Here is an 18,698-nt window from a genome sequence, read left to right as displayed (position 1 = left end):
TCGTGTATTTGTGCTTCATATGCTGTGCCATGAGACTAATTAGTTATTTGCTGTCTACATCCAGCAAAACATCACCTTGCAAAGCTGCACTTGAGTATTTAGCTCTCCCTGTTAATACACAAGTGCAGAGGTACTTACAGCTGACACAATGCTTATTGATTGGGATGACAGTACACGAAGAGGCACATCTGTAGAAAACAAGTTGAGCATATGCACTGAGAATGTACGCATTTATGCTGATGGACACATGAAGAACATCCTAAGATTTGTAAGCGTTTTTGGAGTCTGCGTTACCAGGCAACTTAGTTTTTGCAGTGGTGTCATGTCTTAGGGTTCGCAACAGCGGGAAAGGCAAAAATGGAAAGGCATGGAAAGTATAAATGTTGATTCATCCTTTATTGTAAACCTGTTCTGGCTCCTGGTCCTTAGCAGGACAGAAGGACATGTCCAAGCAGGACATGTCCAAGCACGAACATAGCTGATAGCCCAGCAGCATCTCGAAGGGAGATTTTCCTCCCGTTTGGGGGGTTCTCCTGTAATTGAACAACAGTCTCATCAGGTTATCTTCCAGCAGCCCTTCTGTCATCTTGTGCACCCGACCCTTCGTGGTTTGATCCGCTCTTTCTGCAGCTCCATTCGATTGTAGATGGAATGGTGCTGTATGCAGGTGCACAATATTGTTTCTTGCTACAAACGTGGTGAACTCCTGACTACTGAATAGTGTGCCATTATAGGACACGACTGTGCGCGGTACCCTGAAATACCAGAACATGCCTCGAAAACACCGAATAGTACAAGCTGTGTTCGCGTGCCTCATGGGAACGGCTTCAACACAGTTTGTGTGTGCATCTACCACTGCAAGGACTATCTGGCCTGCTGGACCATGTGGATGCGAGACCACCTGTCAGATGTTTTTGGCCAATTTACTGGAAGGGACTGCTGGAGGCATGGGCAGGTTCTGCACACGGTTTGTTCAGTGAGCCAAGTTCTCTATGTTCGTGTCCAGACCTGACTATCAGAACAATGACTGCGCCACTGATTTCATTGATGACGAGCCCTCGTGTGTTTCATGTAGGAGGCGTAACATTCTTCTTTGTGCTGGAGACGGTATCATTATCCGACTGCCCCAGTAGAGTAGTTGGTGGGCCCACGACAGTTCTAATTTGCGATTGAACAACGGTAATAGCGATCGCTCCATTCCCTTCGCCATTCTAGGCCATCCATGCAATACCTAGCGCGTGATGTGGACTAACACCAGGTCCTTGGCGGTTAGCTCCTGTAATTCGTGGGTCATCGCAATACCTTCTTCAAGGGCCTCCAACGACAAGACATATTTGGGAAGTTTGCCTTCCGACGTTGGATCAGTCGCCTCTACTGGCAGTCCATTGAGGGCATCTGCTGTCAGCAAATGTCTTCCAGGCACGCACTGTAGCTTGTACTGGTAGCCACACAGGAACAGTGCCCACCGTTGAAGCCGCCATCGTTGGTGTCTGGCGATCAGGCCTCAGTAGTCATCAGTAGTCCCAGCAGGGGTCTATGCTCGGTGACCAAGGTAAACTGTCGACTAGAAGGTAATCACGGAAATGAGAAATGCTGAATATAGGAGCCAACGCCTCTTGCTCCAGCAGCAAATAGTTTTGTTCTACTTTCATTAGCATTCTGGACCAGAATCCAATTGGTCAGTGCTCGTTTTCCTCCGAGTGAAAGAGAGCCATTCCCCCGCCATACAGGGACGTGTCACATTCTAGCTTAAGCTCCTTGTTAGGGTCGAACTGGATCAAAAGTAGTGCATTCTCTGGATCAAAAGTAGTGTTGCTTAGCTTTTTCAAATGCAGTCTGTAGTGGCAGCCGCCACTCCCGACGCGCTATTTTTTTTCCATTAACGGGTACAATGGCAAGAACACCGTGGACATATTCGGCAAGAATCATGCGCAGTATGTGAGCATGCCTAAGAACGAACGCAACTCTGACATTTTTTAGGCATGGCACTTGCATGATGGCACCTACATTCTTCTCAATGGGGTGCAGTCCTTCACAATTTATGCGACGCCCAAGGTATGTGACTGAAGGTTAGAACGACAGAAAGCTGAGCTAGTTGGTAAGGATTCATTATACATAAAAAGGGTGAGGCATGCAGACAGGACACAAGAGAAGTGGACAACACTAATGTCGACTATCAACTGAAGGGAGCACTGAGGCGAAAAGAAGAACGAAGACATAAAACTCACTTGCGCAAGCTCTAAAATGGTATCACCACGTATCAGTCGGGTGCATGTGCCAGTCTACGTGAGAGATAACTGTTAAGGCACTTAATCTCTTCCTTATGTAAAGTTTCATTTCTAGTACTCTGAGCCCTTTTCCATGTTCCCCTACTTATCTACACAATCCTGCTTTGTTAGCTTCCTTAATTGCGATATGTATCTTCTGCACTAGAACCATGACGTGGTTTACTCGTAATCGTGTCGTCCCATTGGAAGTTCAAATGATGTGCGGCTTCCTTCAGCCATCAACTGGACATGCCAGGAGGATTGGAGCTATTCTTTCCGCTGAATCATGGCGCCAAGTTAGGTTCTACCAGCAGAGTTTAAAGGTTCGTTGCATGGCCCTGGGAGACTGTCGCCATTGGAACCGCCTTTACACCGATTGGAACAGGTTAGCCGTGCAACACACGGACTTCCTGTGGAGGATGAAACTTCCTGAGCTTAAACAAAGTAAGAGGAAACACTTTTCTAATAATTCAGCGTCAAATAATGTACTGGTTCTTGGAGACACTATCGTAAGTGATACCCATAGAAAAACCCCTGCTTTAGGTCCTAAGCACTGTTTTAAGCCTAACATAAAACTCTTTAAGGTTTTAAGCATACCGTGCTGCATAACCAGGTAAGTCCCGAAGAACGCTCGTGCTGTATTTCAGATTGCATTGCAAGCATTAAACAATCAAATTCTCATTTTAAGACATCTGACCCTGTCTGACTGTTAGTTAATTACCTTGTGGTGCATAAACTTAGACCAGTAATATCTGACAAGGAAGGTTATTTCGTAATTATGCCAGATGACATGTTTTCAGAAAAAGCGATTTCAGCCATAGAAAAGAATTTACAGCCAGTAAAATTCAAGCCTTCGGCAGTTAAGCAATGTTCGGTTGACCTCCTGTCAAGACATAATCTTGACAGGGTTGTCTCTAATGTCAAGAAAGCAAAATCCCTCACCTTAGAACTGTTTTTCTTGGCGAAATCCCATAAGCAAGAAATTCCTGTTCGTGCTATAGTGTCAGAGAAAGGAACATGGCAGATCTGTGTCACTAGTTACCTACAGAACTGCTTAGCTTAACTAGTTTTTTCAGACCCCTTTTGCTTGTGTAATTCTCAGGCACTGGTTCAGTATTTAAGAGAGGAAAATCCTGGTGATTGTACAGCTTTTAGTATGGATATCGAAGACCTGTATTACTCCTTGCTGCACGACGGGTTGCTAAATTCCGTAAATTAGTGCATTAAAGAACAAGTGCAAGCGTCGGCTTTTATTGACAGATGTGGTGTTTCCACGAGAGCTTTTCTAGAAATTCTTTCAATGTACCTAAAGTCGACGCTGATTGGGTGGAGAGATGGCGTGTTTCTACAGAAATCAGGCATTTGTATTGGCTCGAAACTTGCCTCTATTCTTAGCTATATTTACCTGAGTAGGGTTGACAGCTGCTTAGAGAAAGCCTTAGGTGATTGGGTTATCAAGATATTTCGTTACGTTGATGATTACCTGATTTTCTACAATAGGGAAGAATTCGATTCCGCTGCTACCTCAGTAAGTGAGCAATTTAAACTTTATAAAAGAGGATTAAGTTTACCAAGGAATTTCCTCAGCGACACGTAACTTAGTTTCTAGACATTTCCTTGGTCTTCAAACAAAATCACGTTTGTTGGCAGTACTCCTCAAGATCTTCGAAGCCGTTGTTAAACTTTCAATCCAAGCATTCCAAAGTAGTAAAAAATGGAATTGCCATGTCATGCCTTAAGTCTTCTCTCACCAGATCCTGCATGCACAAAATGAGCATCAGTTTTAATGCACAGATCCGGCGCCTATTAGAAGCAGGTTATCCTAGCGTAGCAGTGGCCACTGTGGCCACTGTGGCTTAATGCCTATAGAAGTCGGTTTCACGAAGGACGGACGTGATTACAGAAAGCAGTAATAGCAAAAAAAGAGTAGTGGCTATTCTGTACATTCATTCAGTATCGCACAGGCTTAAAAAAGTTGCAAGTAGATATGATGTTAATGTTACTTTCACTGATCCTAATAAGCTAGGTAAGATATGTGCTGCTGTGCAAAGGAAAAAGGAGCAGGTAAAAGGCAAAAAAAGAACAGATATTTGTCCGGTGAAGCACAATAAGAACCACAACATTACTGACTGTCATATGGGTGTCATTTATAAGGTTCCCTTTAGCTGTGGCCAGTTCTACCTAGGGCAAACGGGGAGGTGTATCAATCAGAGGCTAATGGAACATAAAAGGTCATTAACTGCTGGATCGTCTTCTAATCTTTTCCTACATTGCCAAGATTGTAACTGCACGGCAGAGTTAGACGAATGCACGATAATGTACAGGCACAAGAATGGAGATACGCATATTATGGTAGAGGCATGGCATATCTAATGTTGGAAGTGCGTGCGTGAGTCAGCCTTCAATTACTTTACATAAGGAAGAGATTAAGTGCCTTAACAGTCATCTCTCACGTAGACCGGCACATGCACCCGACTGACACATGGTGATACCATACCAGAGCTTGCGCAGATGAGTTTTGTGTCTTCTTTTTGCCTCAGTGGTCCCTTCAGTTGATAGTCGGCGTTCGTGTTGTCCACTTCTCTTCTCTTGTGTCCTGTCTACACGCCTCATGCTTTTTATGCATGGTGACTGAAGGTTATTGTCTCTTGCATTTGTTGGCTCTGTGCTTAATCCCACGGTCTTGGGACCATTCCACAACTTCCTTAAGCCGCTCTCCATTGCCACTGCTATGTTCTGCCACTAGCACATCATCAAGGTAGGCTCGGACGGCTGGTAACCCCCTGAGTATAGCATCCACCTTTGAAAAATAGCCGGTGTGGATGCTATACCAAAACGGAAGTCTGTTATAACAAAACAGACCACGATCAGTATTAATAACACACAGCTTGTTTAATGCGTCGTCGAGCAGTACCTGACTGTACGCATCCTTCAAATCCAATATGCTGAAGCTCTGACCCCCACTTAGGCTAACAAACATGTCGTCGAATACCAGAAGTGGATAATGCTCCAGATCACATGGAGGTCTGAGCGTGACCTTAAAATCTCAGCATATCCTTACAGTACCGTCCTTTTTTAATACCACTAAAACAGGCGTAGCCAACTTTGCATGTTGCAGCAGTGATAAGACTAAGTGCCACCAACTGGCCAATTTGGCGTGAGACTTTATCATGGAGTGCGTAAGGAAAATGACCAGCCTTGCAGAATTTAGGTGTCACCGTCTCCTTGAGCTTGAGGCTTGTGGGAGTACCTTTGATGAGACCCAGGTTTGCCGAGAAAATGTCTTCATAACCGCGAGCAGCCTGTTCACCAATTGCTCGGTTGGCCTAGTATCGGCTGAAAAAATCTGGCACTGTCAGCTGTCCAGTGAAATGCCCCTCTTGTCAAGCACAGTTATCAGGTCGCGTCCACACAGAGTTGGTTCTGTACAGTCAAGCACAATTAGCATGCACGCGACGGACACTTTTTTTGTATCGCACCGACAGTTCGAGTTCACCCAGCACAGGCAATTTTTCTGCGTAGCACGACTGCGTAGCACGACTTCATTCGTGACACCTTGAAACGTGGCCACTGTGCACAGTGTCTGTGATAAACATGTGAAGATATGATGCATACCAGGAATCCCGTATCGGTTTCCAGAGGCAGTTCTCCGTCTCCCCAACAAAACGTGCATCTTATAAGGGGTACCAAGCCATTTTTCCTTTGTGAAATCAGTGTCCAGACGTGTGCCCCGCTGGCTTTGTCGTTATCATCATTGTTTGGCGCGGTCAGCATGACTGCCAATGCTTTTACAGTTGTGTACGCTTTGAAACATTTACCTCTGCTGGCGTGGCACAGCACAGCCTAGCTACGTGACCATGCCGCCCACAAAGAAAACAGTGTGCTTTCACCCACCAGCAGGCGTTATCGTCATGCTTCATGCTCCCGCATCGACCACAAGATTGGGCTGTGCTTTGCTTATGGTTATCTTCAAATGATCGATGACGGACTTGCACTTTGAGCACGTTGGCGGTTCTACACTCATATCTTTAGCATTGTTGTCCACTGCTTTCGCTGAAATGGCCGGGCTTTCGGCAGCATCTAGCGTTATCCCTTCCTTAGTAATTGCTTGCATAGATTAGTCGAATGTCCAATAATCCAATCCCTCAAATGCGCTGCCAAAGTTGCAGTTGTCTGCTATGCGCCGTATGTTGACGAGAAACTCTTGCACTGACTCCCCTTGCTGTTGGCAAGGCGCAAAAAACTTGCAACTCTCTGGTGTGTTGTGACACTTGGCATCGTAGCAGCCCTTCAGAGCTGCAACTGCTTCGGCATACGTGATGAAATTGGGTGTCTGGCGCAATTCGGCCAGCTAGCACTTGAACTGTTTGCATGCTAAGAGCAGCCACAAGCAGCGGCCGTTGCTTGTTCATGTCGGTAATGTCACTGGCTTCAAAATATGCTTCTGCCCTTATGAGATATGGTTTCCACTTATCTCTGGTATCGCCGAACAGCAGTAGCTGGAGGCTATCCATGGCTCTCTTCGGTGCTTCACGTATCGGCAGTTCGTCTTGGCCCACTTTCATCATAAGGTTGGCATCTGTGATCTTCGTCGCCACTGTAGTAAATGGGCTATGACCAGGGCAATAGCATGAACAATACGCAGGCTCATAGAAAACAACATCTTTATTTATGACTATGGGCAAAACGAGAACAAGGTGAAAGCAGGAGCCAACGTTTCGACAAGTGGACTTGTCGAAACGTTGGCTCTTGCTTTCACCTTGTTCTCGTTTTGCTCATCATCTTGAATTTCTATCTCCCGCCTTCCCTGTGGTTTCCCCGACTTTATTTATGGTACCAATGCATTGTATGGGATGCAGTGCTGGAAAGGTTTGGGCAAGGGAAAAGGTAATAATGATATGGTCATTCAAGAACAGGGGGAGCAAAAACGGCTGGTCCGCAATGACGAACAACAAAACTTTAACACACAAAGGTCGCACAATCGACTGCGACTGGTGACCAAGGATTGACATAGAGTGACAAATGGTCACACCAGCTAGCTCAATTTGCCCATCACCGCCCAAAAATATGACAATCCACCTTTTTCATTTTCCTGTGCTGCCCTCTGCCACACGCCGCAGGAAACATTTTGAAAGGGTGCCAAGGCTTTTGCCAGTTGATTTGTGAAACTGCATTCATGCTGAGTGCATGTCGGTTGTGCATTTTGTGGATCACAACATTATTAATGGATTCTCCGAGGCAGCATGTCATTCCTGGAAGCCATTTAGCACTCACTCAATACTGGGTGAGCAGACCCGAGTGCACTGTTCTGCAAACAATGCGGCCGATAAAGGCACGCCAAGTTCTGTCTGCCGGCACGGCTGCCTTGGAGCTTGTTGTAGCTGATTTCTGCACTTGGGATCTCAATTTTTTTATTCTTTTACACGATTTAGACATTTGGCATATTCAAGAAGTCTTTGAGCGCAGCCTTCGGCGTCAGATTTACCAACACAGTGCACTTGTTTACATCGACATCTATTCCCAGAGATGATTGTTGGCATTAAATATTGTAGAAAAGGTGCATCACTGATATGAAATAATGTCAAAACGCAGCAAAACATACATATCTGTGCATATGTGCCGGGTTGTTTTACCCCGAGAAGAGTCGATATGAGCAGACGAACCACTTAAACAGCAACAGTGATACAGATAAATATATTACAAGCTGTTAATTTATAACTGATCATCGTTTTTCTTTAACTTCATCATACTTACAGTTTGCAAGCCATAAAGCATTCTTAGAGAAAACTGTGCTCACACAAGTACTCATTTATAGACCATGTTGTTCTCTCACGACTACGCGGACGCCATGACTGACACTATTGGTATAATCTAGTGAGACGGTTTATGCTGCTGTACTGAATGCACCATCTCTTGTTTCCTGTTGGACGCAGAAGTAAACAGTGCATGTCTGCAATTGAGAAATGTATCAGCTTTCCCTCAGCACAAGTACGAAGCTCAAGCAGTGGATGCGACATCACGCGAAATTTAAAATGTGCATTGATAAAAATCAGTGACTGACAACACATTCGGTGCTTGTTCATCCAAACATATGATGGTAATTAAAGAGTCATCCTCTCAGCAGAAAGCAGATAAACAGACTGAAGTTGCACTCCAGAATTCTTGGTGATTGGAAGGTAGGGAAGGTGGTTCCTGTCTATAAGTCAGGTAATGTACATTTTCCCTATAGTTACAGATCCATACAACTTATAAGCATCTCATGTAAGCTTCTCGAGCATGTTATTTATTCTCTTTTAATCAGACTTCTAGAAGACAATTCTTTCTTCACTAACTGCCAGCATGGTTTCAGGAAAATGTTTTCCTGTAAAATGCAGCTATTATATTTTACTAATCATCTCTTTATACATAATGACATGAGCTCTGACAGAGATTGCATATTCTTGGATTTCACTAAAGCTTCAGACACCACCTGACTTCTTAAATTAAGCAAACTTAACTTAGACACCAAGTTATTCACTGGATTAAGTTTCTTTCTGACTGCACACAATTTGTGACTGTTAAGAACTGTTCGTCTACTTTTTCTCCTGTCTCATCCAGTGTCCCACAAGGATCTGCGTTGGGACCCTTGCTCTTTCTCATTTGCAGTTACAACCTGCCTGACTGTACCGCATTTTCAACAACAAAACCTTTTGCAGAAGACTGTGTCTTCTATAAAAAAGCCCGACGCTCTGATCAGCAGGAAGTTCAAGATCTTATCCACTTGTCATCATGGTGCAATAAATGAATTATGTGTGATACGAATATCTCAGCGGGGCCACACTACTAGCAGCACATATTTTCTTGATGGACTCCTACTAGATACTGTGACTTCTTACAAGTACCTTAGAATCCACATCCACATCTTTCTTGCTACCGCAAGAAACCGCATGCTGGGTTAATTACGACATAATTTTTGCTGATCATCTTCATCCGTAAAACTATATCTATATAATTTATTTGTTTTGTACTGAAGGCTGGGGGCAGTGGGCATGGTGCTAGTGAAAGAGAAGATGATGAGAAGTGCTGGCTTCCCTGTTTTGATATAGCGCCGACCTGTTTAAGCCTACCGCTACAACCTAGAAATTAGTGCTGCTAGGCGAACACCCCCATTGTATTTGGTGGAGGTGCTGGGTTTCTCTTCGACATCCTGGAACTCCACAGTCGGACGCTACCACCAGCTATTGAAATGGATGAACCAAGACCGTCCCAGGCTGCTGCTCCCGTGCCCCCGGCCATCGTCTGCTCTGGCGTCACCCGGCAGCGCGATCCGGCTATATGTGGTGTCGTGCAGCGTGCACGACACCGCACGCTGCACCATGCTCAACCCGCTGCTGACATTACAGGTTCTGCTGTTCTGGCTGCCTGCTGCTGAATGCCCCTTCCCTCAAGTCCCGTCAACCGTTCACAGTGCGGAGTGCGCAGTCAACGACCGTGTGCTCGGCACGGTACTCAACGACGCTCCGAACCTAGCCCGGAAACCACTGCTCGCCTGGCAACCCATTCCTTCATCGACGTCATCAATCACCGGACCCGCCCACCCAGCATATATACCGTGACCCGCCACAGATTACCTGGGGCACGACACCGCACGCTGCACCATGCTCAACCCGCTGCTGACATTACAGGTTGGTTACCTGAACAATTCCATTAAATGCAAAAGTAGCAACCGCTGCCTTGTAGCGGTGTCTTGCCCCTATGTGATCAAGTGGCGTAGCGCTGTGCAAATGTGTTGTGACTGTATATTATCCCACCTGTTATCCCAACTGATGTTATACCTATCAGGCGACGTAGAGCTCAACCCAGGACCACCGACATTATTTGATAATTCATCCGTTCTAGAAGCCCTCAAACGCCTTGAGGACACACAGGTCAGCATATCAAATGAGCTAAAAGAATTTAAGGCTACGCAAGACAACCACGGAAAGCTAATATCCGAACTGAACAACCGCATTTCTTTGTTGGAATTTGCTCATAAGAAAGAATCAGCAGATTCGAAAATAGAAGAAACTAGCGAAATAAAACGAGAGCTTGCAGTCCTTCAGGCCGCCACTATTGACGCAAACAATCGTATGCGAAGAAACAACTTACTTTTTTTTGGCCTTAAGGACTGCGAAAAAGAAAGTTGGGAAGAATCTGAAAAACAGGTACGAGCCCTTTGCTCTACTGAGCTCGGTGTGCAACTAGACACAGGTAGTATAGAACGTGCACATCGACTCGGAAAATACTGTACGGATAAACAGCGCCCAATCATTATTAAATTAGCTCATTTTAAAACAAAAGAAAACATTCTGTCGTGTGGGACCAAACTTAAAAACACGGTCTACGCAATCAGAGAAGATTTTGCCCCTGAAACTCGCCTTGCTCGTTCCAAACTTCTGCAGTTCATCCGCCCCAAAAAATGTGCCTTCAAACTACGACTTGATAAGCTGCATGTTGGAAAACAATGCTTTACGTACAACCCCACTACTGACACGGTGACGGAATGTACGGCACGTGTTCCCAACGCCGACAGCAGTGAATGACGCGCAACAAATCATGTTCACAACAGACGTCCTCCATCTTACCTCGACATCCATATCGCATTTACCAACATAAGGAGCGTAATTCCAAAACGTGACCAGCTTCTTAGCTTCATCGACGACATTGACGCACACATTATCATTCTAACTGAAACCTGGCTAACTGAAGATATCCTCGATAACGAAGTCCTTCCCGCTAATCTTAACTTCACCATGTACCGTCGCGATCGCAGCAACCGTAGAGGGGGCGGTGTTTTAATAGCCGTAACAAATACATTGTCATCATCCTTAGTATACCACGACGACGTACTCGAATTATCATGGGTTCGTGTTCATACCTCATCTGTGAAAGCTATAATTGGCATTTGTTACCGGCCACCCGATTGTGGGACATTTTTCATCAACTCACTCTACCGTAGTTTAGCGTATATCAGGGATAACTTCCCCAAATCACCTCTTTTTCTATTTGGCGATTTTAATTTCCCCCAGATTAACTGGCCTCTACTTAGCGTACCTGGTAAATCGCAGTCCAGTGAGCCCAAGCAATTCCTCGATCTAACCCTTGATTTCAGTCTCCATCAAGCCATAACACTTCCGACGAGAGGGAATAACACCCTTGATCTCTTGCTGACGTGCAGTCCTGAAGACATTAGGGGTGTAACGGCTCTTCCTGGACTAAGTGACCATGCACTTCTACACATTTCCATATCATTACTGCTGAAAGTTAGATCAACCGCTGAAAAGATAATCTTTAATTACAATAAAGCGAACTTCGATGCCATCAACGCGGAACTTACACGGTTTTATGAGCATTTTCGCGAGTCTTATCTATCCAGAACAGTTAACCATAACCGGGAATTATATAAAACAGCAATGATAAACCTCAGAAACAAGTTCATTCCAAAAATAAATATTAGGTCCGACCATAGCAATGAGTGGTTTACCGTAAGCCTGAAACGTCTCCTAAACAAGAAAAAGCGTCTTTATCGATCAGCAAAGAAATCTAACTCCCCTACTACATGGGACCGATATCATCAATGTACAAAAACGTACATTGAAAACTTAGCTGCTGCAAAAAATAAATTCTTTTCCATCGATCTACATAAAATCCTACAGTCGAATCCCAACAAATTCTGGCGCATCCTATCCCCTAGTTCTCGCCCGAACCAAATCGCGCTTATGGGAACTAATGGAGAACCAGTCGAACCAGATCAGTGTGCCAGCGTTTTGAACCGCTATTTCGTCTCGGTGTTCGCTCCTGCAAGCATCTCTACCGCCATAACTTCACCAGAATCCTCATCAGTGGCGATGCCTATGATCCAGGTTGATACTAACGGTATCAGCAACCTTATTGCTTCTCTAAAACTGTCGTCGTCAGCAGGCTGTGATCATATCAATAGTAAACTACTAAAAAACACATCAACGACTTCGGCTCAGATACTACAATTGATCTTTACCCAGTCTTTACAATCCGAGGAAGTTCCGCATGATTGGAAAATTGCCCAAATCATCCCAGTCTTTAAATCCGGTGACCGCAAATTAGCCTCTAATTACCGTCCTATTTCCCTAACCAGTGTGCCATCAAAATTACTCGAACACATTATATCCACAAACCTAATGACACATCTTGAATCTATCAACTTTTTTTTTTTTTTTTTTTTTATGGTTTTAGGAAACACCTTTCATGTGAAACCCAGCTTGCAGAGTTCATACACTATTTGCTCCAATCCATGGATGCCAACCTCCAAATAGATGCTATATTCCTCGATTACTCCAAAGCATTTGATCGGGTCCCACACAATCATTTACTACAAAAACTTTCATCACTAGGAATACCCGTCAACCTAATTCGTTGGATCGAAAATTTTCTTTCAGGGCGCAAGCAGTTCACTTCTACAAATGATAGCCACTCTCCTCTTTCCAATGTAACATCGGGAGTCCCTCAGGGCGCCGGCCTGTCACCACTACTATTCCTAATTTACATTAATGACCTCCCTTGCAATATAAAATCGGAATTACGGCTTTTTGCCGATGATTGCGTCATATACAGAGTGATTAGGGCAACCAGCGATTCATCTTTTCTTCAGTCCGATCTCGACACTGTCTCCTCTTGGTGCGATAAATCCCTCCTCTCCTTAAACATTAACAAATGCAAATCCATGTCTTTCACCAGAAAACGCACCGTGAATCTGCACCAATACAGTATTGGCTCATTTTCCATTGATTCCGCATTATCCTACAGATATCTTGGCCTCCATCTAACACCATCGCTATCATGGGTAACTCACGTTCAAAACATCTGCGCTACAGCCTCTCGCACACTGGGATACCTACGCCGTAACTTGAAGGCCGCATCCCCCGACATAAAAAAACTAGCATATATAACATTCATTCGCCCAAAACTAGAATATGCCTCATCCATTTGGCACCCATCACAAGCGTACCTCGCCGCTGACCTTGAAGCCGTGCAGAATCGCGCCGTCCGATTTATATCATCATGATATTCAAGAAAAACCAGTATTACCGCGCTGAAACACTCCCTGGCCATCCCATCACTCGAGTCACGCCGCATTATATCTCGCCTCTGTCTTCTTCATCATTTCTACTATCACCCACACACGAGACACGAAAAGCTGCAACCCCCGCACAGGACGTCTAGCCGCCTAAGCCATGACCATAGCATCGCACGCATCAACTGTCGCACCTTAGCTTTAAAGTCATCATTTTTTCCGGACGCGATAGCACTATGGAATGGCCTGCCAAATACCATCGCATCATGCACTAACCGCAAATCATTCCGGGATAAACTAAATGACCATTTTTCATGAGGGCAAAAGGTTCTTCAATTCGGCACTCTGAACAGCTGATTACTTTTTATTTTTACTTGTTTCCCGTGTGATGCCTTTTTTACTGTATTTTTCTCGTGTATAATTGAGTGTTTCATATATATATCTATATTTTTCTTTTTTTCTCGTGTTGCAATCCCGTGAATTTTACTTTGCATTGTATACGCGTGACAAGAACATTTAACTGTTACATACTCTTTTTTTTGTTATTGTTCAAAAAATTGACCTTGATTTTGCTCCCCCCTTATGTAATTAATGCCTTCGGGCCTTTAAGGGAAAAATAAATGAAATGAAATGAAATATTTAGCGGCACAGACGACCACGACGTGGAAGACTGGCTCGCCAAATTTGACCGTGTAAGCACCTATAATAAGTGGGACGACCGCGCCAAGCTCACAAATGTCATGTTTTACTTGACTGGCGTGGCAAACCTATGGTTCCGCAACCATGAAGCCGATTTTACCACTTGCTCGGCTTTCACGACAACATTGGCTAGGTCTTCGGCAGTTCGCCGGCTTTATGCTGAGAAGCGCTTGCGTGGTCGAGCTCAACACCAGGACGAGACCTTCACCAGTTATATTGAAGACGTGCTCTCGCTCTGCAAGCGCGTCAACTCCTCTATGGACGAAGCTGACAAGATCAAGCACGTCATGAAAGGCATCGATGACCATGCCTTCTAGATGCTTGTCGCGAAGAGTCCCCAGACGATTGCCGAGGTCATACAGCTTTGTCAGCAGTACAACGAGCTACATAAGCAGCGTGCATCAACACGCGCTGCTCAGCAGGACACCGCGGATCTATCTCCGTTGCATTTCGGCCGCGACGCTGCCGACATCTCTGTTTTAATGCCGGAGAGAAAGCAGTTTATCCGTCAGGAAGTCGCCCGCCAACCCTCTTTGGCGAATAGCACACCTGAGCCGTCGACAACCTTGGCTCCTTCGCTTCGTCACGTCATTCAGACGCAAGTTGCCACAGCGCTGCCATCTGTCCCTCCTCCGCAGCCTGCAGCTGGACCGCTAACGTACGCTGACATTGTCGCCAGGCCTTGATGCTCCTGATGCTTACCGGGTCACCGGCGCTTTCCATGTGCCGCCACAACCTTCGCGTCTGATTGTCGTCCCTTACTCGGCCGCTGGAGCCCCTGTCGTCAACCCGTGGTGGACATCTAATAACTGACCAATATGCTATTCCTGCCATTTTCCGGGCCACATAGCCCGACTTTGCTGCCGTCGCAGCCCCCGTTTTCCTGACAGTGAGGCTTGTAGCCTGAGGCTACAAGCAAGCCTCGGGCTACAGGCCTGCTCGACTTCAGCGTCAGGGCCCATGTAACCTTCCTCCGGACTCGCCTTACAGTCGCCTCCCTTTCGATTCATGCCGGTCGCCTTCCCCACGTCGCCGATCCATTTCCCCAATAGTTCTTTATCTGCGTCTGGCAACCTCGCATCACGTTCAGCCGTCAGCGTCATGCATAGCCCGGGTCGTCATTCAAAGCGTTATGTCATCGAATTTGTCGTCCTACCTCGTTCCTCGCACGACGTTATGCTTGGCTGGAATTTCCTTTCGGTCAATCAAGCTCTTATCGACTGCGCTCGTGCCGACCTTACTTTATCAGTGCCATGCTTTGACCCTGACGACCATTATTGCTGCCTCTGACATCGATATCGCACCTTTCTCCGTCGCTCTGGCTCCTGTATCTTGTAACTCTGCTGCGAACTCATCTGTTCTGTTTACGCCGTTGGCCACTTGTGCGCGCCGCCAGAACTTTCTGGTTTCGTTTGCTATTGTCACTTTTTGCGACGGTTCTGCTGCCCTTTACGTGTGCAATCCGTCCGCCTGCCCATCATCCCTACTCCGCGGCGAGTGCCGTATCACCACGTTTGGTGATACGGCATCACTTCCGATTTGTGCCGTCACTCCTCCCACTTCGACCGATGCCCCTGAAGACGTCTTCGCTCGTGCCGTCGACGCTGAACTCACACCTGTGCAGCAAGCAGAAATCATCAAGCTCCTCCAACGTTTTCGTTCCTCATTTGTCATTGACCAACCATCCTTGGGCCAAGCGTCCGCAGTCTTTCACCGTATCGACACCGGTCAACAAACACCATTGCGCCAGCATCCGTATCGTGTGTCGGCCGCTAAACGCCATATCATCGACCAGCACTGTTGACGACATGCTGGAGCATGGCATCATCCAGCACTCTGTCCTTTGGCATCTCCGGTTGTCCTTGTTAAAAAAAAAAGATGGCTCCATTCGGTACTGCGTAAACTATCGCCGCCTTAACCAAATAACGCGCAAAGATGTTTATCCTCTGCCCCGCATCGACAATGCCTTGGGCAGTCTGCAGGGAGCGGAATTCTTTTCCTCGCTGGATCTGTGCTTCGGGTACTGGCAAGTGCCAATTGCAGAGACCAATTGCCAAAAGACAGCCTTTGTAAGTCCTGATGGGCTATATGAATTTACCGTCATGCTGTTCGGCCTGTGCAATGCGCCTGCCACTTTCGAGCGAATGACGGACACCATTCTTCGAGGGCTGAAGTGGAAAACGTGCCTGTTATTTAGATGACATTGTGGTTTTTTCCACCGACTTTGCGTCGCACCTCAGCCGCCTCGAGCAAGTCCTTGCGTGCCTCTCCACTGCAGGACTGCAACTAAATTTGAAGAAATGCCACTTCGGCGCTCGCACACTTACTATTCTCGGCCATGTAGTTTCAAAAGACGGCATCCTCCCGGACCCCACAAAACTTAGTGCCATATCCGAGTTCCCTAAACCAACCACCATGAAAGAGCTTCGCAGCTTCATCGGCTTGTGCTCATATTTCCAACGCTTCATCCGTAACTTTGCCACTATCATCGCCCCCTTAACAACGCAGCTTCTCACCGGCAGTTCTGACCTATCAGCCAGGTCCCCGGCGTGCGACGACGCATTCCAAGAACTGCGACGCGTTCTCACCTTTCCTCCAGTACTGCGACACTTCGATCCCTCTGCTCCAACTGAGATCCATACGGATGCCAGTGCAGTCAGGCTTGGCTCCGTTCTTGCACAACGCAATGATGGCTTCGAAGAGTACGTTGTCGCATATGCCAGCCGCAGCCTCACCAAAGCCGAGGCGAATTACTCGGTTAAAGAGAAGGAATGTCTGGCCATTATTTGGGCTATCGGAAAATTTCGTCCTTATGTGTACGGGCGTCCGTTTGACATTGTGACCGATTATGATGCCCTATGCTGGTTATCTTCACTAAAAGATCTAACTAGTCAGCTCGCTCGTTGGGCACTGCGCCTACAAGAGTACGACATCCGCGTTGTTTATCGCTCAGGTCGAACGCATTCAGACGCAGACACTCTATCCCGGTCACCCCTGCCCTCTGGTCCTGTCTCCTTGTCTATTTCCACCTGCGGAGCCTTCGCCCTCAACATTTCCGACAATGCCATCAGAGCAGCGCAAAGACCCATGGATCTCTTCGCTTATTGACTTCCTGTCTAACCAGTCGCCAGCGCCGATCTCTCGGACGCTTCGTCGTCAAGCTGCGCACTTCATCATTCGGTATAACCTGCTATACCGCCGCAACTACAATTCGAATGGCCAAAAGTGGTTGCTTGTTATACCCCAACACCTCCACTCCGACATCTGCGCCATGTTCCACGACGACCCACAATGCAGCCACGCTGGTGTATTAAAGGGAAGCTAAGAGTCTGTCGAATTCAATACGACGCTCATATATGGATGTGGGAACCTTATAAACCATGCAGGTAAAATTTTGGGGGGATTTTTCACTTAGGAGCGACGCAATCGTCGGTTAAAATTGCGCTGTAGCTCCGCCCCCCGTCGAGCGCCGCGCACTGCTGCTGACGCTGACGATGCGAGCGGAGACTGGATACCGCAGCATAGTGACGTCAGCACTGGTGTTCCGCTCCTTCGCAGTCTCCGCGACCGTGTCCGACCACGCTTGTTTCTGCGTGCGTGCCGTCATAATCTCCCTCGCTCGAGCCTGCATTCCTTTGATTGTGTGTATGTAGAGTGGTAGTTGACGTGCGCAGCATCAATTGAACTTGTAGGCCGATCATGCCGGCGTTCTGTGCAGCCTACGCTTGCACGAACACCAGCGGCCGCGACGACGTTCTGATGTTTCATTAGTTCCTGCAAGACAAGAAGCTTTCAGCTAAGTGGGAGGCTGCTGTGAAGCGAAACAACTTCAAGCGCTCAAGAACAACAGTGCTGTGCTCTAACCACTTCCGTGACAATTACTCAATAATGAGTTTATCAATAATGCGTGCTTTGGGTTCTCCCAAAAAAATCATTACCACGCTGAACGGAAGGTGCATGTTTATCTCCCACCCTTGACGCAGGTTTCATCGCCAAGCGCCGCGAATTTTCTATTCGCACGTGTGTTGTGAAACAGCCTGCATGCAGCTACCATAATGCAGTGCAAGCGTAAAGTTTGCATGTGTTGGAGAGCCTGCTCACGCCAGGACGCTGCGCTCCCCCTTCTCTCGCACACATAGACAAACCAACCCTATTGAAAATCCCAGCATTGCCCATCATAAATTTATGCTGGGCATGATGTAAAATGTGCTGGGCATGATGGAAAACATGGTGGTGATGGTGGAATTCATCGTGGGTATAATGGGTCGATGGTGGGTACAGTGGTAGATGGTGGGATGTATTGGTGGGATACATACTGGGTGACTTGTCTCAATGGTGGGCGGGCTGGGTGAATGGTGGGTGTAGTGGGTGGATGGTGGGATGACTACTGGGTGACCTGTGGAAATGGTGGGTGAATGCTGGGCGTGCTGGGAGGATGGTGGGTACATACTGGGTGAACTGTGGGAATGGTGGGTGAATGATGGATGTGCTGGGTGAATACTGCATGTACGTACTGGGTGAAATGTAAATGGTGTGCATGCTGGGTGAATGGTGGGTTTACTCGGTGGTTCGTGAAACACATAGTGAAGAAAAATTTTGCTTTATAGTACGATTTCTACAGCTTGATTGCTATGATATTTCAACCCCACTAGAGGCATTTTACT

This window comes from Dermacentor andersoni, unplaced genomic scaffold, assembly GCF_023375885.2.
Source record: "Dermacentor andersoni unplaced genomic scaffold, qqDerAnde1_hic_scaffold ctg00000033.1, whole genome shotgun sequence".
NCBI classification, from domain to species: Eukaryota; Metazoa; Arthropoda; class Arachnida; order Ixodida; family Ixodidae; genus Dermacentor; species Dermacentor andersoni.
The sequence above is the reverse complement of the archived record's forward strand: the minus strand, read 5'-3'. Positions refer to the sequence as shown.